Source organism: Ailuropoda melanoleuca, chromosome 7 (genome assembly GCF_002007445.2).
Source record: "Ailuropoda melanoleuca isolate Jingjing chromosome 7, ASM200744v2, whole genome shotgun sequence".
Taxonomy (NCBI): domain Eukaryota; kingdom Metazoa; phylum Chordata; class Mammalia; order Carnivora; family Ursidae; genus Ailuropoda; species Ailuropoda melanoleuca.
This window is the reverse complement of record NC_048224.1, coordinates 139184276-139208541: the sequence shown is the minus strand read 5'-3', so window position 1 is coordinate 139208541 and position 24266 is coordinate 139184276. Positions and strand designations below refer to the sequence as shown.

The window sequence follows — 24266 nt, the reverse complement described above, 5'->3', positions numbered from 1 at the left end:
CCGTGCGCGCCCACCTGCGCCGCCGTGACCTCCGGAGGCGCCGGCCGCCTTAACCGTTTGCGCCCCGCGGGCCCTCGCGCACGCCCTGCGGACGCCGAAGCGCGCCGGCGGCCCTCGCGCGGGCCCTGCCTCGGGCCACACGGAGCCCCTTATTGATTTTCTTAATTCACCAGTGTTTCAAGTATTAAGTGCTTCCCAGAATGCTCTTTTGATTCTTGCCAGTTTTATTTCGGGCGGGGTTGGGGGCTGGTGGTGCTAAAACAAGACGTTTGCTTCTCTCCGCCACTTTGCAAGCCAGCAATACAGAACACAAATGATCATTACATCTGTGAGCAGATGGGCCTAATTCGGGGAGGAATTGATTTCCCGGGAGCTGCTGCGATCCTTGGGGACGTGGACGCCCCCGGAGCGCGGCGCGCCGGTGTCACGCGTGCCCCGTGCCGAGAGACCGCTCCCGCGCGTGACCTCGGCGCCCGCCGGCCTGGCCCCCTCTGCAGGATCAGAAACCTTGGAGCGACCCCACTTGAAACTGATGGTGGCGTTTCCAGCACCGTGGGACGAAGGTCAGGAGAGCAGCAGACCCTGAACTGGGTCTTGCCGGTGACTGGGAAGGAAGGACTGAAAACAGCTCCGTCCCAACAGGCCACTTGGCCCCATCTCACTTGGCCAGCAGGTGCTCAGTTGGCCATGGGGCTGTGAGCCCCGGGGCCGGACCGGAAGAACTTGGACGTCCAGCTGTCCCCCAAGCTTCTCCAAACATGGAATGACACGGACACATGCATATAACCAAAGGAGAGAGTCCCTTCTTACGGGAAGGACGGCGTAAAGGAGATTGCCCTGCACGTGTGTCCCTTTACCTCCTCCACAGTCCCCAAGGGCTTTCCCTGCTTGCTTCCCCTCTGGCCTTCCGCAGTTTAAAACAGCATTAGCAGAGCTTAGGATATGCCAAGCACCTGTTTAGTCCAGTTAAGGACAAAGGCTAGAAGCCATATAAAACTTTTTAAAAATTGAGGCTTAACTACCTTTCTTTGCCTTCATCCAGAGGACTTCAATGGCAATTATGGATTGCATGGATTTCCAGCTTTGAGCTAAGCAGTTACATTTGCTTCCCAAATGCAAACACACAGTCCTTGAAAGGGCAGCATGGTCTCTGGACATGAGGGCCACATCCTCGGTGGTCATAGTTACCACTTCCTGAGCTCACCGATCTCTGCCAGAGCTCCCTCCTGGCATCATGTCACACATCATTACTACAGTCTTACGAAGTTTGTCTGCTTATTCCCATTGTCCCACACCCAAGCGGGGGAGAGATGGGACGCAACACATCACCAGTTTCTAGACAGCTTCCCTCCACGCTTTCCAGCAAACAGAGCAGGTAAGAGTTCTGTTAAGGTTTGTGCCGGAAGATTCTATCAACAAAAGGGTATTGACCTAAGGATAGTGGTCCACTGAGGTTCCTGTTTACTCTCATTACTGCTGAATTGAAGAAATAATTTAGAATGCAGCCATTACAATTTCAAATTACATTAAATTAGGTCTGGTGCTTATAATCTGATGAACAAGAGTTAAGACTCAACTTGACTCAATCAAACAATCCTAAAGGAAGGCAGATCTCGGGAGTGGCCTTGGGTGCCCAATAACTGGGCAGCTAATTATTGTCAGAAGGGAGACCACACGGAAGGGAGAGCCGCTATAACTGGTCTTAGAAGTCCCCAAACGTTCCAGTGCTTTGTGGCTACTAGTGGCATTGTTCTACCTTGGATGTACATCTAGTTCAAAAAAGTTTATTCGGAAGGGACTCATTCTGGAAAGTAACATTGTTCAAAGCTAGGTGTTTTTAGGTGTTTAACTGAGCTATTTTAGTGTCCAAGGTGGGCATTTGGTTAAACTTATCATTCTTCCAAGTTCCTATTACAAAGGCAGGGGCCGTGGAGAGGAGCTCATTGTTCTGTTGGGTTGGAACCAGTTAAGACTGTTGTCCACAGAGGATTTTGGTCCTGTCTGTGGATGCCCTTTGACTCACCCCAGAAGAGTGCAGGCGTGTCTCCTCCAGTTTCCTCATCACTCCTGAGAGGGTTTAGTTCACACCCCGCGTGGCCCCTGTTCACGCCTCAGAGCCACATCCCCAGTCAGCACTGGGGTAGACCCACAATCAGCTGCCCCCAGTAGCTCACCTGAACCCCACCTGAGCTCAGCTGAGCTATGCTGATTCTGTTGGCTGGCTTGTTGGTACTTGGAGGACGGTCTTCCAAAAATGTTAAACTCTCCCCCAACCTGAAGCCGGGCGGGCAGATGGCTATTGACCCAGCAGTGTGTCGCCATCACTCCCTAGGGAGGTGCTGTTATTGAATTGGACCATCGTGTAGATGGAAACTCACATTAAGAAGCAGTTNAGCTCACCTGAACCCCACCTGAGCTCAGCTGAGCTATGCTGATTCTGTTGGCTGGCTTGTTGGTACTTGGAGGACGGTCTTCCAAAAATGTTAAACTCTCCCCCAACCTGAAGCCGGGCAGGCAGATGGCTATTGACCCAGCAGTGTGTCGCCATCACTCCCTAGGGAGGTGCTGTTATTGAATTGGACCATCGTGTAGATGGAAACTCACGTTAAGAAGCAGTTCTGTGAGGCTCATTGGAGGCATTCCTTTTATTAAACAGCGTCCTATTTACTCGGCATAAATACAGTCAAATTCTAAACATGCAAAATGCAAGTCAGGAAAAAGTAGTTTATAAACATACATGTTTATAAACGTACATGGCTGAAAATTAACAGGATCGGAAGGCATCTTACCAGTGCAGTGTTTTATGAAACATCTCGTCAACTGGAAACTTATCCTAGTTTGGGCTCCCCCAGAAGCAGATCCTGGGCCAACAATTGGGTGCAAGCAATTTATTTGGGATGCAATCCCAGAAAGGACAGATGAAGAAAGGGAGAAAGAAACAGGGAAGGGATAGAAGTGCATCAAAGGTGTGTAGGTTGCAGCTGGGGCTCAGCTCCCCGGGGGCCTCCGAGAAGCAGCTCAGCAGCTCGGGGCAGGCCCAGAGTCCTCTGGGGGGGGGGGATGGGCAGGCTAAAGTTGATCCCTCCACTCCCATCTCCCAGACTGGGGTTCTCCCCTAGAGACTGGTCTCCAATTCTGCAGAGCCAAGCATCGTGAGAGCAGGAAGAACACTGGCCCCGTGTGGACCTCTGGCAGCGGCGTGAGCGGTTGTGAACAGTGGGGGTGAGCGGCAGCAAGCGATGGTGAGTGGTGGTGAGCAATGGTGAGCAGTGGCAGTGAGCGGAGAGAGGGAGTCCCCGCTGTGGATCTCTACCCCTGTAACCTCTACCCCTGCCACTGTGGCCACAGGGCGGCGGCCGAGGCCTGGGCTGCTGCCCCCCTACCGATGCCATTGGCGCACCCGCTTGCTGGGTGCCTCTTCCTCCCCGATGCTCTCCGGAGACTGAGGCAGGAATCAAGACCCGCAGCAGCCCCTCCACCTCCTTGTAAGGCCCACCTTGCCCTTTCTAGGCCCCTGGACGAGGAGCCCTGCCACCCACCCCGTCCACACCTGTGCACCTGCCCAAGAGGACAGGGGAGCAGCTCAGAGCTTCACTGACCCGAGGGCTGCTCCTCTCCTTGTCCTGCCACCCGTCCTGGAGCTGGACGGTGGTGTGGCAGCTGTCCACGTGTCCTTGTGTGGTTCACACCAAGTTAGCAATGTCACAGGTGCAAGCTGAGCGGCATTGGGAACCCGGCCAGCAGAGGCAGGTGACTTGGAGGTCTGGGCCATTTGTGTCAACGGCTTACTCGTGGCCTCTGGACCTGCTCCTGCCCAGCCACCCCACCCAGCAGGATGAATGGCAGCAGTGCCAGCTCCTGGGGGCTGCCTTCCAGACTGTCCCTAGACCATCTTCTCGGTAGCCCTCGCTAGGGCGCTCTGGCTGCCTTAGAGAAGAGCGTGCTCTGGTTCTCCCCCGGGGCCCGTTCCACACCTGAGCTCTCTGAGACCCTCCACACTGCCCAGGCTGCTCCCTCACTGCAGCCCGGCCCAAGGAGCCATCCCTGCCTGGGCTAAGGGCTGCTCTGAGCACCAGCGTGCTAGTCCTGAGATAGAAGCGCCGTCGTAGCCCAGACCCTCAGCCTTATTTGCTTGTCCCACCCCATCCAGCTACCCACCCTCAGACAGTGGGAGCTCAGCACATGCCCGCAGCTCCTCTGACGCACGAGCCTTCCTCCAAAAGCTGCTGCCGTGTGCCCTCCAGACCTGCTGATGCTTCCCAGTTGTTGGTCTAGAGGCCTTGAGTGAAGACAGCCCCCATGCCACACCACAGGGCCTTTGCACATCCCAGGTGATGGAAGACTGCACTTCTCTAGTAAAGGAGAGGGACCGTTTCTCTTGGTTTGGAGAGATCAGGAAATCAGGAGTCTAGGTTTTTAAAAATCTCCATCCAGAGCCCCCTTCCAGGTCTCAGGGACTCTTTCCCCCCACCCAGCCCTGGACGCAGCCCTGGAGGTCTGCCCAGGTGGTGAGCTCCACTGCCTTGCAGACTGGCCACATCTACGATGAGAGCTGAGCCCTCTTGCTGTAGCGGATGGCTGATTTCTCACACTGCCCGGGGGGCTTCCACTGGTGAGCGTCCTGAACTGGCTTTCTCCCAAGACCTCTCAGACAGAGAACACAGTCAGCTGACTCCACAGTCCTCCCAGCTATCACCACTCCATATCCTTCAGACATGCAGGTTGTTCCTTCGCGCCTGCCCTGCATCCCGTTCAGCACAGACAGAGTGTAGTCGTGAGGCACGGCAGAGGGGGAGGGGTCAGCACCACTTCACGTAGCTCGCTCAACCGTAGCCTCTGTGACCGTTCATTTTATGTCCAACTTGACCGGGCCACAGAGAGCCCAGGTATTTGGTCAAACATTATTCTGGGTGTGTCCTTGAAGGTGTTTTTGGCTGAGATTAACATGTGAATCAGTAGACTGAGCAAAGCAGACTACCCTCCCCAATGTGGGTGGGCCTCACCCAATCAGCAGAAGGCCCGAACAGACCACAATACCAGCCCTCTCCCCTGAGAAAGGGAGACTCCTCCAGCAGATGCCTTCGAACTGGGTCTCCAGCCTGCGGGCCCACCTGCAGATTGGACTTACCAGCTTCCATGATCATATGAGCCCATTGCTTATAGGAGATCTCTTTATACATGTCTTACTGGTTGTGTTTCTCTGGAGAACCCTGACTGTTACAGCGTCCTGCAGCTGGGCCGTCTGGCTGGGGAGCAATGCGAGGGTAGGTTCCCGGCCTGTGTGTCCGCTTCCCAAGGTCCCTCCTGAAACCACCTGCCTTGGTTTGGGCTTCCCCAAATGCAGACCCCGAGACAGGGCTCCAATGCAGGAGACGTATTTGGGGGTTGAGCCCAAGAAGCACCAAGGAGGGAGTGGGGGCGGTGAGGCAGAGAGGGAGACAGTCTGCAACAAAGGGTGCACTCAAGAGTGGGGGCTGCAGTAGGAACCCTCTAGGGGCCCCATAGTTGTTTCCTGTGCTGACCGCAACAAAGTGCCAGGGCCCGGGGGACCTAGAAGCAGCAGAAATTGATCTCTCACAGTCTGGAGGCCAGAAGTCCAACATCGAGGGGCAGGGGAGGGGAGGGGAGAGGGAGGGGAAGGGAGGGGAGCAGAGGGGAGGAGGTTGGCTCCTTCTGAGGCTGCAGAAGGATCCACTCCAGGCCATGCTCCCAGCTCCCGGGGGTGGCTGGTGACCCTTGGCGCTCCTCCCATAGGGTACAGGGACATTGCACGGATCTCTGTGTCTGCCTTCACACGGCCTTCTCTCCCTTTCTGTCAGCTCCCAAATTTCCCCCTTTTTGTAAGGACACCAGTCCCTGGACCAGAGGCCATCTTAATCCAGAATGACCTCACCTTAACTTGATGGCATCTGCAATGACCCTATTTCCCAATAAGGTCACATCCGCAAGGACCGGGAGTTAGGACTTAGACATATCTTTCTGGGGGACACGATTCAACCCGCAATAGGGACTTGTGAGAAACCACCAGGACCTGCCTCAGAGACACCCCAGCAGAGGAAGGGGCGCCCACTGCCTCCCACAGGCCACGAGAACAGATGTGGCATCTCACGGTCTGTTGGTGGTGCTCAGGATGGTGGTGCCCCCCTGACCCGTCTGTTGGGAACTTACCGTCATCGGCCGTGTGTCTCAGCAACATCTCACTTGGCGTTGCCGTAGCCGATAGTCCCTCCGGTCCCACCAGCTGGGGTTCTGCACACGGGTGCCCTGGAACACAGCCCCCCCGGGCAGGTGTCCAGCAACAGGGGTCAGTGCTCCAGCATCCTTCAAAGGAGACCAGCAAGGTCTGTGAGCGTCATTATGCACTCGGAAGCTTCCTAACTTCTCTGTTTCGTGTTTGTTGGGAGATGTTTCCCTACGAGTCTCTCGCCTTTCTGAGGAGCTGGGCAGAGGTAATGACAGCTTTTGTTCTGACCATCCTTTCAAGAGTGTTTAGGAGCAAACATCTGCAAACATAGAGACATCATCCCCTCCTGGGCAGAGGGCGCATTTGCTTGCTGACCTGCAGATTGAAAATAAGGTCTCCTGGGGGACAAAGTTCGGCCGGTTTACTTGCAGTCCCTTGAAAGGTTAGGGTTGCTAAGCTCGGGCTCCACGGTGATGCTACAAACCGGCCGTGTATGCAGCACCCCCCCCCGGGGGGCCCACCCTGCATTGCTTTGGACGTGGGAGCAAAACTGGGGCCCATGCTGCCTGCTTGGCCGTGAGTCACACGGTCCCTGGTGCCCAGCCTGGCAGCGGTCACCCTCCAGCTCTGACTCTATTAGCTTCGAGCAGGCTAAGATCCCAGAGCCACAGTGGTCCTTCAGAACGCCAGTGCTCACTTCCCAGGATGAACCAGCAACAACTTTCTTCTTTCTGAACATGGCTTTCATGGGGTCCCCTGAGTTTTATTAGGAAGAGCTCCTTCTTCATTGCCTCCAAGGGGATTTGTAATCCCCCTTTTGATTTCGTCTCCAATCAAATATTTATCTAGGAATGTGTTTCTTAATTACCAAGAAATGAAGACTTTGTTGGCCATTGAATGTGATTAGGCAATTGAGCCTAGAAATCTCTGCTTTCCGAAGCTGGCTGAAGACGTTGACTGACCCATGATCATATATACGAAAGAAGGCCCATACTCTGTTCAAGAGGTTATATATTTATTATGTGCAGGTTTTGTGCTTTTTTTAAAAGAACTTTTTATTCCAAAATCATTTTAGGACTACAGTGGGTTTTGAGACTAGTGTAGAGAGCTCCCATGCACACTTCGGCCAGCTCCCTTCAGGGACAATGCCCCGGAGCGCATCTCTGTGCAGCACGACTGAGATGTTGTTCACCGAACCGCAGACGCTACCACTCGGCTCTCGCAACACTTCCATATGCTTCTGTACCTTCCGTCGCACGTGTGTGCTGGGTCACCAGCACAGCCGGGCTGCAGACCGCTCTGTCCGGGCCACCCCTCTGCAGCCCCAGCCTGCCCGCCGAACCTCTGAATCCCGTCCCACCTCTGCGTCAGTTACATGTGTCCGGTTCTCCGAGACACAGATGTTACATAAAGCTTCCCTAAAATTCAGATCCTGGTAACATGTTATATATGACGTTCAATGCACAGGTTAGTTGAAAACTTTTATCTTCTTTACAAATTATGCCTTAAGTTAATTCATATGGTTCGTCTTTCCCTGATAACTTCTTTTATCCTGAATTTCAGCTTGTCTGAATGGAAATCGTCCATTTCCATTCTTGTTTTCCTTCCATATTCCCTCATTTTCAACCTCATGTCATCACCTGGAGTTAAACGTAAAGAACATAAACTGGGGCTTACTTTCTAGGCCTCTTTGCCTGTGTCTCGTTTGTTTGTTCGTTTTTTTAAAAACGTTTTACTTTACTTTAAAAGTACTCATTTTGCTTTAAATACATTTTTATTCATTTTACATTGATGTTTTCTATTTTTCTTCTGTGTTTTCAAATTGCTTTGATTTGAAGAAAAAAAAGATTTGTTCAAATCATTCTGTTTCATTTTTTGTCTCTTTTTAAAATTTAAAAATTGAATCATAATCTTCCATTTAATAAGTGCTTATTTTTCCTTCCTTAGTTGATCGTCAGACACAAATCCCCACATTGAAAAGTAGGAGTCCACGACACCAGTGTGCTCTACCCTCTTTCTGCCACCACCTGCCCCTGAGGGCGGCTTCTGGAACATGCTATGCTCTCCTCCTCGCCAGCCTGCAGGCCCACGCTTCCCGATGCCCCTTTCCTCCCTGGAACTCCTATACTTTGCAATCAGTTAGTTTAGTTTTAACCCGTTATTAGTATTTTATTTGTAGAATAGACCTTTCCTGGGAGTTTTTATTGAGCACTGATAACTGCATGTATGTGGGCATGCGTGTGCGTGTGCGTGTGTCTCTGTATCCTGTTCACCACCATTTCTGCTTCTCCGCATCATGCATCCTCGGCTTGGCGTGTTCTCGGTGTCAAGGCTCAGGTGTGTATGTCTGGTGGGGCCGTGTTTGTAGACACGCATTTACCTCCCAAGCAGTGAATGGTGCGTTGGCCGGATAGGCACGGGGCCGCACTCCTCTGTCCTCGGTGGATGGCAGTGCCCCCACTGCTCCCAGCGTCAGGTGTGCGGACAAGGGTCTTGGGCTGCTCTGGGGCTGTGTTCTTTGTAGATGACTTGCTCTTTGGGTGGAGAAACTTGTAGGATTTTCTCCTTATTGTTAGAGATCGGCACTTTCATCAGGATATGATCAGGATGTGTGTGTGTGTGTGTGCACGTGCGTGTGCATGTGTGTCCTGTGTGTACATGTGTGGTCGTGCATGTGCATGTGTGGCTGTGTGTGGCATGTGAGTGCACATGTGTCCACGCATGTGCTTGCGTGTGTGCTGTGTGTGCTTGCGTATGTGCACGTGCGTGTGTGACCACATGGGTGTGTGTGCACGTGTGTGTGCCTGCATGCATGTGTGTGGCTATGCACTGTGCGCGCGTTTGCCGTGCGTGCATGCATGTGTGTGCACATGTGTGTGCCTGCACACGGCTTTATCATCGTCCTCGCCTGGGACTTGATGAGCCTCTTCAAACTCTGGGCTCCCGTCTCTTCAGTCGAGGGAAGTCTTCGGCGTCTTGGATTTAATACTTCTCCATCTCTTCTTAACATCCTGGAACCTGTTAGCTTCCTGGGAATTCTTGACGCTGCTTCTTTCCCGGCGTGATCTCTCTGTCTTTGACTCTGCGCAGGTCTTCCCGTCTATGTTCTGGGCCGGTTCAGCAATAACAGCTTTCTTTTAGCTGCAAGAAGTCTTCTCTCGGGGCGCACTTTAAACTTAAGTGTGTTTTTGTTTTGTGTTTATAATTTTAGGGAGGAAACTGTATTTTGAGAGGATAAATACCCCCCTTCANGCTGCAAGAAGTCTTCTCTCGGGGCGCACTTTAAACTTAAGTGTGTTTTTGTTTTGTGTTTATAATTTTAGGGAGGAAACTGTATTTTGAGAGGAAAAGTACCCCCCTTCAGAGTGAAGGGGTTTGTGGTGATTACACTGGCTGTTCCACTATTTACGGCTCTCGGAGAGATGAGCGGGGACCTGAGAAGATCCGGGCCTTGGCACCTTCCCATCTACCATCACAGCTGCTCAGACCCTCCGCCCCGCAGTCCCTTCTGTCCAGAACACGCGTCCCCTCCCTGAGTCCCATTCGGTCCGTCTGCCCATCACAGCACAATCCCACCCCGTCCTCCGATGGTTTTCTGCTGCCTGTCCTCCCTGTCTGCTCTGTCCTCTCCACGGCCCCCTCTGCTGCAAATTCTCAGGTCCCCCCGCCTACCCCTGCCCACCCCCAGCCCCTGCAGCCCTATCTTCTCCTGGGGTCCCCATCCTGCCAGCTCCTCACCCCGGCCACTCCGGCACACAGCCCTATGGAAACACGCCTCCGAACCAGGAGCGGAGCACGCTTTCCATGGAGCAGGCGGCAGCTACCCACCCGCACCCACCCGGCCTCACCCGGCCCCCGTCAGAACCTCTGTAGGGCTGCTGGGCAAAGAGTCCCACCCTTTTTGATTTCCAGCGACAGCATGAACAGAATGTTCTGAGACAGGCTTTGCACACTGTTCTCACCAGCTTTGGGTTAAGAAGCCCTTTGAGAATCCGGTGAAGTGAAGAAAACTCTCCTGGGAGGCAGGGAATTTCAGCAGGCGCTCAGACTCTCCGGGGTGCGTTCCCAGGCAGCGTCACAGTTAGACCTCCGCTCAAGAGCAACTGTGAGCAGAAGACGCTCAAACCTAACGTGTCCTGTGGCCGAGTCAAGCTGCTGTAAAAACAGCAGTAGGCGGGGCGCCTGGGGGGCTCCGTCCGCCTTCAGCTCAGGGCGTGATCCCGCGGTCCTGGGATCGAGTCCCGCATCGGGCTCCCTGCTCCAGAGTCCGCTTCTCCCTCTCCCTCTGCTGCTCCCCCTGCTTGTGTTCGTTCTCTCTCTCTCTGTCAAATAAATAAATAAAATCTTAAAAAAAAAAACAGGCATTTGAAGACTAAACTATTTCAATGATTTTTGTTTGTATAAGTCATAATGAGGCATAACAAGGGATTTTAGGAAACAATGTTTTACAAATCTGTGTTTACCTTGGGGATACCAACAAGCATTGTTCTTGGTGCCCTTGACTGGATATTATATAAAATAACAGACAGGAATAGAACTCTGTTGATCTGCCATAAAGCCTGAAATAAACATTGGCCTTACAAGTGGGAGGTACTTCGCTTTATCTTTAAAAATACCCGCTGTATTTTTTTTTACCTATATTCTCTGCAAAACTTAAGATTTTTTTCTGTTGGAGAAGAACTTTTTGAAAAAGAACAGAGGCAGATACAACAAATAAATATTTGTTGATGTAATTAGTTGCCTGCCATATCTTACATGGGGGCAGCAAAATCAATCTTACACTAATTTTTGTTTTATAAATGGCTTTAACCATTTGGATGTAAAGGGATACATTTTTCATTGCCTCATTTTCTGTTCTTCTGATTTACTCCAGAAAACCAGTACATCAAATGAATTATGAAACCCGCTCTTAGAAGCCACAAATTACTGAAAACAGAGATGTTCCCTAGGGACCAAGGCTTTGTGGGCTTGTCCACGCACTAAATTTCATCACGATTCTGCCTGGACCGTGAGCCCATTTGTCAGGGGGGAGAAGCCTCACTCCCCACAGAACAATTTCTGGCCGAGGGGGTTAGGAAATGAACTAGTCACGAAGGCAATAAAGTAAAATGTGGGTCCAAAAAAGAGTTAAGGAAACAAGGGCTGGACTAAGGAGCCCAGTAAAAAAGCAGCCAGTCGCAAGGGTTAACAAGGAAGGCGGGAAGAGACAGTCTCGGCTCACAGGGACGGCCCATGAAACGTGCACGTGGGCTCCAAGTGTTTTCAGTGTAAGTCCGAAGCAAAGGGTGCGGATAAGGAAGCACATCGAATGAAGAAAAATAATATGCATACTTGTTCCCATAGCAACGTTGTTTATTACTCTGGGAAACTGGGGAACCATCACACCTTTGGTAAATGAGAGCAGCAACGTTAGAAATCATCGTGACGACGGTGAGCGGGCACACGTGAAGGGTATGAAACACGCATAGATAAAATAAAGCCAGAATCACTTCTACGACCACCGTCCCCGAACACCTGCCAAAGGGCAGAAGGGGCCGCGAAGACCGTGCAGGGAGCGGTGGGGGGGTTTTGTTCCCTACTGCTGCATGTTTCCAAGGCCGGAAGACAGCACAGGTGTTTGCCGGGGTGGGATGCTGACCCCGCGGCCCTGCAGGGCTGAGCTGCACTCACTCTATAAAGGGCCACACCTGTTCTGGGGCTGACATCGTGCTTCTGCCCCTGCTCACTCAGAGGGCAGGCCCCGGGCCCCGTGCATCTCCGCTCTCCCTCACCGGCTGCCCCCACCCCCGGCTGGCTGTCTCCCGCGGTGGGCGCACACACACGGGCCCGGAGGCAGGAGGGGAGGCTCGCCGTCCCCGCCACCCCGCCACCCCTCCACCTGGCACGGGCTGCTTGCTCTGCCTTCCACCTATCCCCACACTCCCACAGCAAGCCCTCTGTAGCCCTCTGCAGGCCCCAGTGTCCTCTGGGCAGAACCCTCCAGAGGGTTGAGCCCCAGGTTCGGGCAGCATCCTCAGAGCACCTGAGCTGCCAGCAGCCTGGTGCCCCCTCCCGTGCCAGTCTGGGTCCCCATTCAGCAAGGCCTTCCCCCACTTCCCATTCTGAGAGCCCAGCCTCTCCCTTGCCTCTCCCAGGCCTGGCAGCAGAGCTCCCTACAGGATTACCCTGAAACCCCGGCACGCTTTGCCTTGGTGGCCCCCCAGTACCTCATATTCAATGACGGCTCCTTAGCCTAAATTGCATCCGTTCAAACAGCTCGGCTTCTGTTCTCCTGCTGGGACCCTGGCTGGCACAGGAGTCTGAAGAGAGGAACGGCCCATTGGAGCCAGTGAGAGAGGGCATAGGAGCGGAGGAAAGCCCGAGTCACACTAGGAGGCAAGAATGGGGCGGGGGAATCAGCCCACTAGGAAAGTCTTTAAGCAAAAGGAAGAAACAGGGGAGCAGAAAGGGTGTTGACAAAAAGGTCAGTCACACACCTGTTACAGACAGAAGGAAGATGGTGTTCGGGGAGCTACTGGGAAGGGTTGCAGAGGGGGACAGAGATCACACCCAACTCCAAGTGTGACAGCCATGGGTGGAGATTCATACCAAGGAGCGAGTGTGGTCAGTGGGTGCAAAGTCCCTAGGAGGACATGTGAGGGCCACGGGGGGCTCTTCTGGGGGTGGTCCCCCCGACACGATATGGGGGCAAGGGATTCAATCCCATATCAAGGCTGGGGACTCACCCTAAACTGACCCCGCAGGATTCTTGTTAAAACTGGACTAAACAGGCCAAGGGCAGAGCCCACGTTCTGGGACTCATCAGAAAGAGAGTGGGAGCAGCCTGCCTCAGGGCTGGTCAGGGGAGAGCGCCCCCGTCACAGGAATGCGGGGTGTGCCCGTGCAGGGCTCAGCTGCCAGGAGACACCACGATGCTGGTCATCAGCTGACCCATTCCCAACGCCGTGGGAGCAGAGTGACCGCCTCCACCGCTGAGTGTGATATCAGAGTGCGAGGCCCTGCGCTCTCCGAGGACCGGCACTGCTGGAATGCGGCTGCATCCTGACACAGACTTCTGCACGGACGCGTCTGCCCGCCCTGCGCCCCATGCTTTAGTCCTGCAAGGGGTTCGCCCAGCGACCCCGGACGGGCATTTCCCTCGTGTCTTGAGGGCCGGCGGAGCAGGAGGATGTGGGGCGGGAGCGGCATCAGCCCCTGCTCTTCTTGCCTGGGGCACACGACACTCGGGCCTTCGCTTCGGGGCACTCTGTACCCCTGGGGGACGTGCACGGAGAGGGCGGACCGCTGTCCCAGGCCAGAGCTAAGGACAACCCCCTTTGTAAGTGCGACCTTCTGAAGCTGGGTGCAAGTGGGAATGTTTGGGGTGTGCTTGCCTCTCTGGGGTCTGTGCCCCCTAAAGACCTGGGAGGTGTTGATAGAACACACATGTGCAGGACGGAGTCAATCAAGTCAAATCAACCCTTCACAGACAGCGTGTTGATGCCGCAGGCTGGGGGTGCTCGGCACCGCCCTCAGGGAGCAAGAGAAGCAGTCCCCCTTCTGCCCCCCGCGGGGCAGCCACAGACACTCTGCCTGCCTCCCGCTGTGCTAACAGAGTACTGCTCGGGGAGCCCACACTGGAAACGAGAGCGCTAGGCGTGCCCCAAAACAAAGGTTCTGCCAGCGCCTCCCCGTCACCCCCCTCCAGGCAAGATAACAGCGGGCCAATCTGCTGGGGGGGGGCTGGTTTGGAAGGGTGCTGAGGAGCTTTCTCTTCTGCCGCCCAGAGGGAGGTGTGCTTCATGCACCCAAGCAAGAGGGAGCTTCACCGGCTCCCCGAGCTGCTGGGGAACAGGGACAGGCTCCTGAGCGGCCTGCGGTGGCCTTGGGAGCACCCGGAGTGTGGTGGTCCCTGGAGCCAGAGGAGGACCTGGAATCCAGACTCTGAAACACCCAAGGGCCACCTGGGCCGCGGGCCTCTGGACGGGGCTGTGACACCAAAAGCAGGGTCGGGGGGCCCTTGATGCTCAAGGCGGGCTCACCGCTTCGGAGGCTCTGCACACGGCCCGAAGCTGCCGCTGGGCAGCCCCGTGGGGGTGTCTCCGAGGAAGCCACGAGCACTGCTCCCGAGCCTGCCCCCCACCATCACCTCCCGGTCTCCCCGCTGCAGGAGCTGGGGCTGCATGCGCCTGCGGGGCCCTGAGAAGATCTAGGTGGGAACTAACCAGACACCGAACAGCCTCCTCGAGCCCTGGGTCGAGGCAGGGACTGGGCCGGGCTCAGGAGAAGTATAAAACCTACTGTGTTCGAGAATGTACTCAGACCTTTCCATACCGCAAATGCGATTCTCTGTTAATACCTGGAAACGACCAGAAAGGCTTCGCCTTCTGCCCTAGATCTCCTCCAATGCTCTTCCCGGACACGCACAGAGAACCTGTGGATGGGTCTGTTCAAAGCGGCCTGTGGAGAGACGGAATAAAGACGCTTTCTGTTTTCAGTCTTCTGAGGCCAGCTTACCAACACACAGGAGGCACCTTTCTGCGACAAGAATGCTGGGGCTCGTGGGTACATCAGCATGAGGCCAGGGCATGGAGCCCAGGGACAAGAAGCAGCCTGGCGTAGGGACAGGGAGGGGCGCACAGACTCAGCCCCCGGCCACCCGGCAGCAGGGCTGGCAGGGCTGCAGGGAGGACGGCCACCCTGCACCCAGGCTTCCCTCGCAGACCCCGGAGCGCAGGGCTGGCGGCGAGACTCGGACCACCTGGCCCATGACCGCCTCAGTTCTCTGCCTCCCCGCGGCCCAGTTCTTGTCCCCAGTCCCGTGAAGTGTGGGTCCAGACGACAACAGCATTTCTACGGACAAGTCACCGCCTTCCTATGAATGCCCTCTGCTCCGCCGGGGTCCGGAATAACCTTCCTCCTCTTGCATCTCCTCCCATCAGCTCAACACTGACATGGGTTTTGTGGGTCGACCACAAGCCAAACCACACGCGGGCTGGCAGCTGGGATGGTGGTCGGGAGCACGTGGCCTGTTGCTCTGCCTGCGCTGGCTTCTCGCAGCTGTCAGCTGGTGACTCGGGGACTGCACGCCCTTCCTGGGGCACCAGCCTCCCTTCACTTGCCGCCCGTGGGCTAGTGCTTTGGTAGGGCAGGCTGGCGCATGGGGAGGAGGCCCCAGGGACGGGGGCAGGGCGCACGGGTGGCAACACCTTTCTAGTTTATTCGTCACAATGGCCGCAGCTTCTAGGATGGGTAAAGCTGCTGACCTACACGTTAGCGCACGGTTTTTTTTTTCTTAGAAGGAACTCAAGCTACGTGGACAATTTCCATCATGAGAATATACCAGAGTTAAGATGTTTGATACCCATTTTTACTAAGGAATTTATCAGTAACCCAGCTGTCCAAAACCCAGAATAGGATTTTAAATTCATTCTTTTTTTTTTTTTTAGATTTTATTTATTTATTCGACAGAGACAGCCAGAGAGAGAGGGAACACAAGCAGAGGGAGTGGGAGAGGAAGAAGCAGGCTCATAGCGGAGGATCCTGATGTGGGGCTCGATCCCATAACGCCGGGATCACGCCCTGAGCCGAAGGCAGATGCTTAACCGCTGTGCCACCCAGGCACCCCTTAAATTCATTCTTCTTGACACATTAACATTATTATCGTTGTGTCTATCTTACATCTTAATCATTGTTAATGTTCTGTCTTCACACTAATATTTTCTGTTACAAAACAATAGAAGCGTTTGGTGCGGTGCGTGCATCACCATCCCAGGGCCGGCAGCCGAGGGGGTCAGCTCCCAAGAATACAACGGACCTCTCATGCCCCAGACCAAGGGCCAGGTGACCGAAGTAATTGACCCCCACCCTGCTTCCCCCCAAATACACCACCATGCTAGTTACATGTGGACGTTTACAGCAGTGGCTTTCAAATATTTTTATTCATGAAAAACTATTCTAGCCTTGCATATTTTTAATTTGATGTCTTAGAGTTTAGTTTGTAAGTTAAAAGAGTTGCAGAGGATGTAATTTTCAGTGTACTATAAACACTGACCTAGAAATAAACCCNTCCGAACGAGCTGATAGGATGGGTAAAGCTGCTGACCTACACGTTAGCGCACGGTTTTTTTTTTTTTAGAAGGAACTCAAGCTACGTGGACAATTTCCATCATGAGAATATACCAGAGTTAAGATGTTTGATACCCATTTTTACTAAGGAATTTATTAGTAACCCAGCTGTCCAAAACCCAGAATAGGATTTTAAATTCATTCTTCTTGACACATTAACATTATTATCGTTGTGTCTATCTTACATCTTAATCATTGTTAATGTTCTGTCTTCACACTAATATTTTCTGTTACAAAACAATAGAAGCGTTTGGTGCGGTGCGTGCATCACCATCCCAGGGCCGGCAGCCGAGTGGGTCAGCTCCCAAGAATACAACGGACCTCTCATGCCCCAGACCAAGGGCCAGGTGACCGAAGTAATTGATCCCCACCCTGCTTCCCCCCAAATACACCACCATGCTAGTTACATGTGGACGTTTACAGCAGTGGCTTTCAAATATTTTTATTCATGAAAAACTATTCTAGCCTTGCATATTTTTAATTTGATGTCTTAGAGTTTAGTTTGTAAGTTAAAAGAGTTGCAGAGGATGTAATTTTCAGTGTACTATAAACACTGACCTAGAAATAAACCCACATCACCCCATGAACGGTCTCCAGCAGCATCCACAGCCCATGACAAATTCACCCCACCGTTATCCACTCAAAAATGCACTGACAAGTTCTTCTTTAGAAGCCTGTCATTTTACATTTTACTTTTATCCCCTTAAAATTCTATTTTTCATGTGGTATCTCCACAGAATTTATCTAAATGTGATGCTACCTTGGTATCAGGTGGACTTATTAACCACTCCAGCATACTTGTCTGTAGACAAAACGTGCATGTAGAAACGTGTCTGCCTTTCAGTGTGATTGCAGCGCTCTAGGTGTCAGGAACGCTCGGTCTGTCCGTGAGCATCTGTGACTGTGAGCTGCTGGTCATGTGCCCAGTGTCTAGGGCGGGGCCCCCCCGCACCAGCAAGGTGAGTGGAAGGATGGCGGAACATCCTGGAACTGTCCCCAGCAGGGGTTACAAGAGACAGCAGTGCCCATTTAGAACCCACATCTTCCAGCAGGGGCAGCCCCACATCCCTACCTGTGCGAGTCTTGTCTCTTCCTACTTGAACTGTCCGTTGGGGGCGGCCAGGCCACGGTCCCCAAACCTCTGCATGGACCGTGTCCTGTGAAGGACGTGCCTGCCTCTTCTGTGTGGCGGGATGCGTCCTGCCCACGTCCAGCATGGCCCTTGCACTCTCATGAGTCGAAGGATGTAGCCGAGCCTAAGGTGACCCCCTCGTGGGCACGCACGCACCGATTCCATCGCTTTTAAAATTTTGTCCATGTAAGTGCTGTGAAAGTTTGGCACAGACAGAAATGGCCGTATAGCACTTACGTGTCAGAAAGAACTTAGGTTAAGTGGACAAATGACTTGAATAAAACTCACAAAGCCCATTCGAGAAGAAATCATCTAAATAGCCTATATCTATTAAACTGAATTCAGAGTTAAAAACGTTCAAACAAGAAAAGAATGTCCCTGGCAACACAGTGAGAACTATTTATTTATTTGACACAGAGAGAGAGAGAGAGAGAGAGAGAGCACAAGTAGGGGGAGGGGCAGAGGGAGAGGGAGAAGCAGACTCCCCAGCTGGGCAAGGAGCCAATGATGTGGGACTCGATCCCAGGACCCCACGATCAAGACCTGAGCAGAAGGCAGATGCTTCACCGACTGAACCACCCAGGCGCCCCCACAGTGAGAATTCTTAGCTCAGGAAGGTGAGACAGTCACTTCTATGGGAGCCATGTGGAGGGGTCTCAAAGGATTAAACACAGAGCAACCATCTGACCCAGCAATTCCACTACCAAATTCGTACCCCAAAGACTTTAAAGCAGGAACCCCTACAGATATCCGTACACTGTGTTCATAGCAGCGTTATTAATAATAGCTGCAGGTGTCCGTCAACCGATGGTATAAACAAAATGTGGCCCATCCAGACAATGGGATATGGTTCAGCCTTGAAAAGGAAGGGAGTTCTGATGCCTGCTACAACGTGAATGAACCTTGAAGACATTATGTTGATTGAAAGAAGCCAGACAGAAAAGGACCAATTCTGTGTGATTCCACTCGTATGAGGTCACTGGAGTCATCAAATCCATAGAAACAGAACTTAGAACGGAGGTCATCCGGGGCTGGCGGAGGGGGCAGGGAGCTGGCCATTTGTGGGGACAGAGTTTCAGTGTGGGCAGGGGAGAAAGTTACGGAAATGGACCGTGGGGATTGTTGCACAGCAGCAGGAATGTGCTGAATGCCACAGAACTGTACACTTAAGATGGCTAATGTGGTAAGTTTTATGCTTTATATTTCACTATAATAAATAAAGACTTCATTACAACTGACTTTTTAAAAAATAGGGAAAACCCCTAGTTCGGGTCCCAAAACCACGCTCTACGACTAGTCAGCTCATTCAGCAGAACGTGCTCCTAACGGATCGGGTCTGTCCCGTGGTCACAATTCACTCCCTCACATCTGAGCTGGGGATTCTGCAAACATGTCTGTGGCCACAAGACGCGGTGGGTGGCTGCAGGGGGGCATCTGAGGAGCGTGACTGATCCCAGAAATCAACCTCGGGCCCCTGGCGAGTCGCAGGTGCAGCTGGGCTTATCCCCCCTTCAAGTTCTGGAAGGTCGGGCAGGCCCGACCCTGTTTGTTCAGAAGCCCGGGCAGGCGTCTCCCCTGAGCCAGAGAACACCCAGAATTCCCCAAGAAAGGGGGTCTGTGGAAGAACCTTCAGGCTCCTGAAGCCCAGAAAAGGAGCGTGAATTCATGCGCAGGAGAAGAGAGTGAATCCTGATTTTGGTCGCTCTGGAAGCGTCTCTAACTCGTCAGTGCGCACGGAGTAAACGGAGCCGAGCAGAACACACAGCCTCCCGTGTCCCCAGCTTCGGTGCAAAGGCCCGAAGGAAAGGCAGCACCGGTCCTGCCCGTAGGCCGCGAACGGCTATGCTCGCTCCTTCCCTGCTCTGCCTGGAGCTCGGTTTGTCTTGACACAGCATGGGAAAGCGAGGCCATCCGTAAGGCGGGACGCCTCTGCGCGGGCTAGGCGCCTGGGACCCTGGGTTCGAGGCGGCGTGCTTCTGCCGTGGCAGTTCCACTGCCTCTGCGGTCCCCACCCCGACCTCATCTAAGGCTTGGAGAGCCATCCCTGCCCAGCTTCAAGCCCTGTGGGCTTCAGGGGTGCAGGAACCAAGACCTCCGTCCACAGCACTGCACCCTGGTCAATCGCGAAGAGACGCCCTCACGGGACAGACACCTGAAGATTTCCGCCAGAGCAGCCGCGAACTGCCCGCAGGTAGTACTCAGCCCTGCAGTCTCCCCCACTCTCCAGGGGACGTGCTGCTGCGCTCCACAACCCTCGAAAACCTCTGGACCGAGGACCGTGATGATTTCGGGCGCTGAGAAGTAAGCGTGCGCTGATAAATCGCGTAAGGGGAGGATGTAGAGCAGGGGAAACTCTCCCAGTCGGCCAGCGGGCGGTAAATTGCTACAACTTTCCAGAAACCTGCTCGGCGCTATTTCCTGAAGTTGAACACGAATGTGCCCTATGACCCAGCCAGTCTACTTCCAAATATGCACCCATCAGACGTGCGACACCTGTGCGCCAAAGGACACGTGTGCAGATGCTCAAAACTGCGCCACTCGTGCCAGACAGCGCTGGGAGCAGCCCGAGAGCCTGCGGGCCGGAGTCGGATAAACGAGCGCGCTACGCATGGACGAGGGGCGCCTCACTGCGGTGCCCACAGCACTGCGCCTCTCAGAACACCACAACCTCTGGAACATGATATCGAGCCAGAGAATCCAGACGCGTTGTGTAACTGAATAAGAAACTTTAAAAACAGCAAAACTAACCTATGATGAAACAAGTCAAGGGAGTACTTCCTCTGGAAACGGGACGAGGGAATCTTCTGGGAATATTCTAGATCTCGCCCCAGACAGCCGTCCCACAGATATGTTACCTTTGTAAAAAGTCTTACGGCTGCACGTTTAGGATCTGTGAATGTAGGTTACGCTCCAATGTAAACATTGACTTAAACATATATCACTATCGGGGCGCCTGGGTGGCCCCAACTCAAACATCCAACTCTTGGTTTGGGCTCAGGTCATGATCTTGGGGTGTGAGATGGAGCCCGGCACCCGTCAGGCTCTGCGCTCAGAGGGAAGTCTGCTTGAGGATTCTCTCCCTCTCCCTCCTTCTCCCTCCCCCCACGCGTGTGCCCTTTCTCTCAAATAAATAAATAAAGTCTTATATATATATTGCTATCCTTTAAAGTCTATTTGTAGACATCCAGGAAAATTTGTTTTGAGGCTAAAGAAAACAAGTGATTAAAGTTCTGTAAGATTCAAGGAGTACACTAAATATTTATGTTTAAGAAATAAGTTGAAATTTGAGATCTGAGCTGTGCAGGTCGAACAGGATAAAGCTGTTGGTTAGCACCCCCTGTTGGCCATCAGCGTAAGTGCAGGGTAGAATCCATGACCTTAGGCCCGCGGTTGCTGGCTGACGCTCCTGTTTGCTGCTGGGCCGTTCCCAGGGCAGTCGGGTCTGGTAGAAAACGTGAAGAAGAGGTTGGAGCTGTCGTCACTGCATCTGTAAGTGCAGAGTCCCAGCACCCCCAGCTCTGTTTCAGGACATCTCTGCACCTCGTTCTCAGTTAACGCTCCAGGTGCTCAAGGCCCAAGCCCCTCCGCATCCCTCGCGGGAGCACGACACACAGCTCGCTGGGAGGGCTGCAGTGTGCAGCAGAGCCCGAGGCCACACTCCACCTTACTCTGGATCCGCTCCTGCGTTAGTGAGGCCCAGCACAGAGCAGGGGCTCCCAAGGCCCTGCCGCCTCTGACTGCAACAGGCCCATCAGGAGGGGCTCTGGAATATAGATGGGCTCCCCTGCACCACATCTTGCAGGCTTGATGTTCTCCCAACATCTGGATTCTGGCTTCTCCTCCCACCTGCCATCGTGAGCACGACCCAGGGGAGACGTTGGTGCCTGTGTGTGTGCACAGGTGCAGGTGCACGTGTGTGCGCATGTGAGTGGGTGTGTGTGCATGCGTGTGTGGGAGGACGTGCCTGCATGCGTGTGTGTATGTGTATGAGAGCGTATGTCTGTGTATATGAGTGTGTGTGTGTGTGCACAGGAACCACACAGACATATGAGGAGACCCTAGGCCACTATGAGCCTGTGCCACAGAAACCAAGGCACCACGGGGAGAGACCCCCCTTTCCCTCTCCTCTGACCCCAGGGGCCAGCTCCAGTGACCTTGTTCATGGCCAGAGTGGACAGGACCAGGGCCTGGTCTTTAAGGGCATCCCTGCAGGCAGGGACAGGGCCATGACCACTGGGGACAGGGCTCTCCGGCAGCTGGTGACCATCCATGGTTCTCTCCAGGAGGCTGGTTTGGGGCTCATCAGAGGAGTAGAAACCCTGAGGAGGAGAGTCAGGCATTTCTAGAGCTGAGCGATGGGGGCTCAGGCCACCCTTACTTAAGAGGACGAAGACCGTGGCCTGGTACATGACCCATGTGGTCAAGCAGGACCAGCTAGTGAGTGGCCTGTGGCGACCCCAGGTCAGGCAGTGGAAACTGAGCTCCCTGCTCTCCGTGTGACCTCCATCTGCAGGAGGCAGTTCTGGGTAGAGGACGCTCCTCCCGGCACAGCCCTAACACCCGTGCTGGCCCTTCCAGAGCGCAGGCCTTTTCCAAGGGGGTGAACTCCAAGTCTGGAAGAAAAGGGAGACACCAGAGGGCGCCAGGCATAACGAAATTCTCACCCAGTTCTGGAAGCAGGTGCCAGAGCCCGCCTCGCACAGGTGTGCCAACTATGCGCTTAGAACTGGAGAGCTGGACTCCCGTCCCGCCCCCTCCCTGCGCCGGCTCTGGGCCCTCCTCCTCAGCATCCTTTAATGTTTCCCATGAGCTCAGCCTCTCCACACACACATACACACACGTGTGCACACACACACACAGCACCCCTACCCCAACACATGCACGCATGTGCCCACATCCCCGCCCCCACTACATAGCGCATGTAGACACGCTGCCCATCATAAAGGCTCATGGGCACACGCATACACGCTCCAGTGCAGCCTGGCTCCCCCGCTCCACACACATGCACACCAGCACGCACACGTGCATACACATACGTATGCAACCACACTCCCCAGCAGCCCATCCCACACATGCCCGTGTACACATACACGCACACGCCCTGCACCCCACTTCACACACGTACACACGTGCACACACGCACACACATAGCCCTGAACCCCATCCTTCCCCTTCAACCCGCAGGGGATCTTGGATGGAAAACGAGCTCAGATTCCCCCTCCCTCACGTGTATGTTGAGGTTTAAATTCTATTCCCAGCAAAGAGATAAGGCTAAAGGCTTTGAGAAGCTCGTATCTTAATAGCAACGGAGAGAAGATACGTGCAAAGTGCTCCAGATTCATCTTGCTCTACTTTGCATTTTCTCACCTCGTATTTCTATTTATATACCCAAGTTATGACAAGGAATTGGCGTTTTCTTGTGGACGACATATGATCTTCTATTTTACAGAGTCAACGTTTCCATGAGCAAAAGCAACCAAGGCAGTGACTGAGCTCTTTCTCTCTTGTCTATTTATTAGGTAGCAATCTAACAAATCTCTCTTAAGCACCTACTATGTGTCAGGCACGTGCCGAGAGCTGGGAGCATCCTGACAGATGAGACCCACGCCCTGTGCCCACGCAGAGCTCGCTTTACTCATGCTGTATTTGTCTTTATTTCCTGTGTAAACTGAGTACTTCAAAAATTAATGGTCTTACATCACGTTTTACGTAATCTTAGACAAGTTACTACCTGAGTTCTCGATTTATCATAATACAAGATTGGTCCTACACTCTCTGGTTTTGACACAAGATGGAGAGCATCTTGGAGTTCTTACCCCCTAAACATTAACTTCGTGTTGGATTTCTGACGAAGTTACGTAACTATTCATAGATGATTGGGAAAGTGTGCTTATGATAAGGAAAGAGATAAAATGTGATGGCTTCCATTTTATGGAACAAGAAATATTAAATAAACTATTAAACTTGCCACCTTTCAGTTCAGAACTAATTTATACCTTTCAAGGCGAGGAGATAGTGCTCGAGAACATGACTCAGTCTCAGTCCTGTGCCAACACAGGAGTCCAGGACGGGGTGAGTCACTGGCACAGAGACGGGACCGGGAATACGAGGTACACCCTGCACGTAGATGGTGGGAGCCAGTAAACAGGGAACGCGGAGTCCAAGCGAGGTCACAGCCTCAGAATCTTTCTCAACTCGTACTGGAGAAAGGGCACCAAATGTTGTACAATGACCTGACTTAACTGGGGGTGGACTGGAACTTGGTGATGAATCCTAAAACATGAACAAAGAGTATTGAGCCAAAGCCATGGCAGTAGAGGTGGCAGCTGTGACAGCTGGGGCACTGAGGACAGAGCTGCCTCGCCATGGCCTGGGCCACGGAGGCGCTGAGAGCACCCACTGCATGTGGCCTCAGTGGCTGGTGCCAAGATTAGCAAGACAAGGTGGAACCAAAGCCAGGACAAATGCTCAGAGCTGAACTTCCAGCTGCAAGCCAAACTCAGCATCAGCACGTCCCTGGGCTTAGCCTTCTCACCAACGGCACAGCCCCCAAGACCACCTTCTACCCCTGGCATGTGCCTGGCAGTGTGCAAATCATACCCAGCTGCGGGCTCCTCGGTGGCTGACTCTGTGGCACTTATGCTGCTGGGACCAGGGGGAAGAGCCACAGGACAGGGCTGGGGACTCACTGACCCATGACAAGGGGGAGCTGAGCTGAAACTCCATTGACCACCGACCTTCATGAGCCCTTCTCTGATGGGTGGCTACAGTGAGGTCTGGGATCTCCTGGAATATGTGTCGGTTCAGAGCCAGGAGTCCCCAGTACATCTATTTTTTTCCCCC

At 53.5% G+C, this 24266-nt stretch overlaps 1 long non-coding RNA gene across 1 annotated transcript; it reads left to right on the top strand.

Annotated features, from left to right (window-relative positions):
* The first annotated feature begins 18 nt into the window (after window positions 1–18).
* On the top strand, window positions 19–8597 carry LOC109490455. The gene is made up of 4 exons (XR_002143780.2): window positions 19–1375; window positions 3142–3242; window positions 5820–7651; window positions 8132–8597. It is a non-coding gene; the product is annotated as an uncharacterized LOC109490455 (long non-coding RNA).
* The last annotated feature ends 15669 nt before the right edge of the window (window positions 8598–24266 follow it).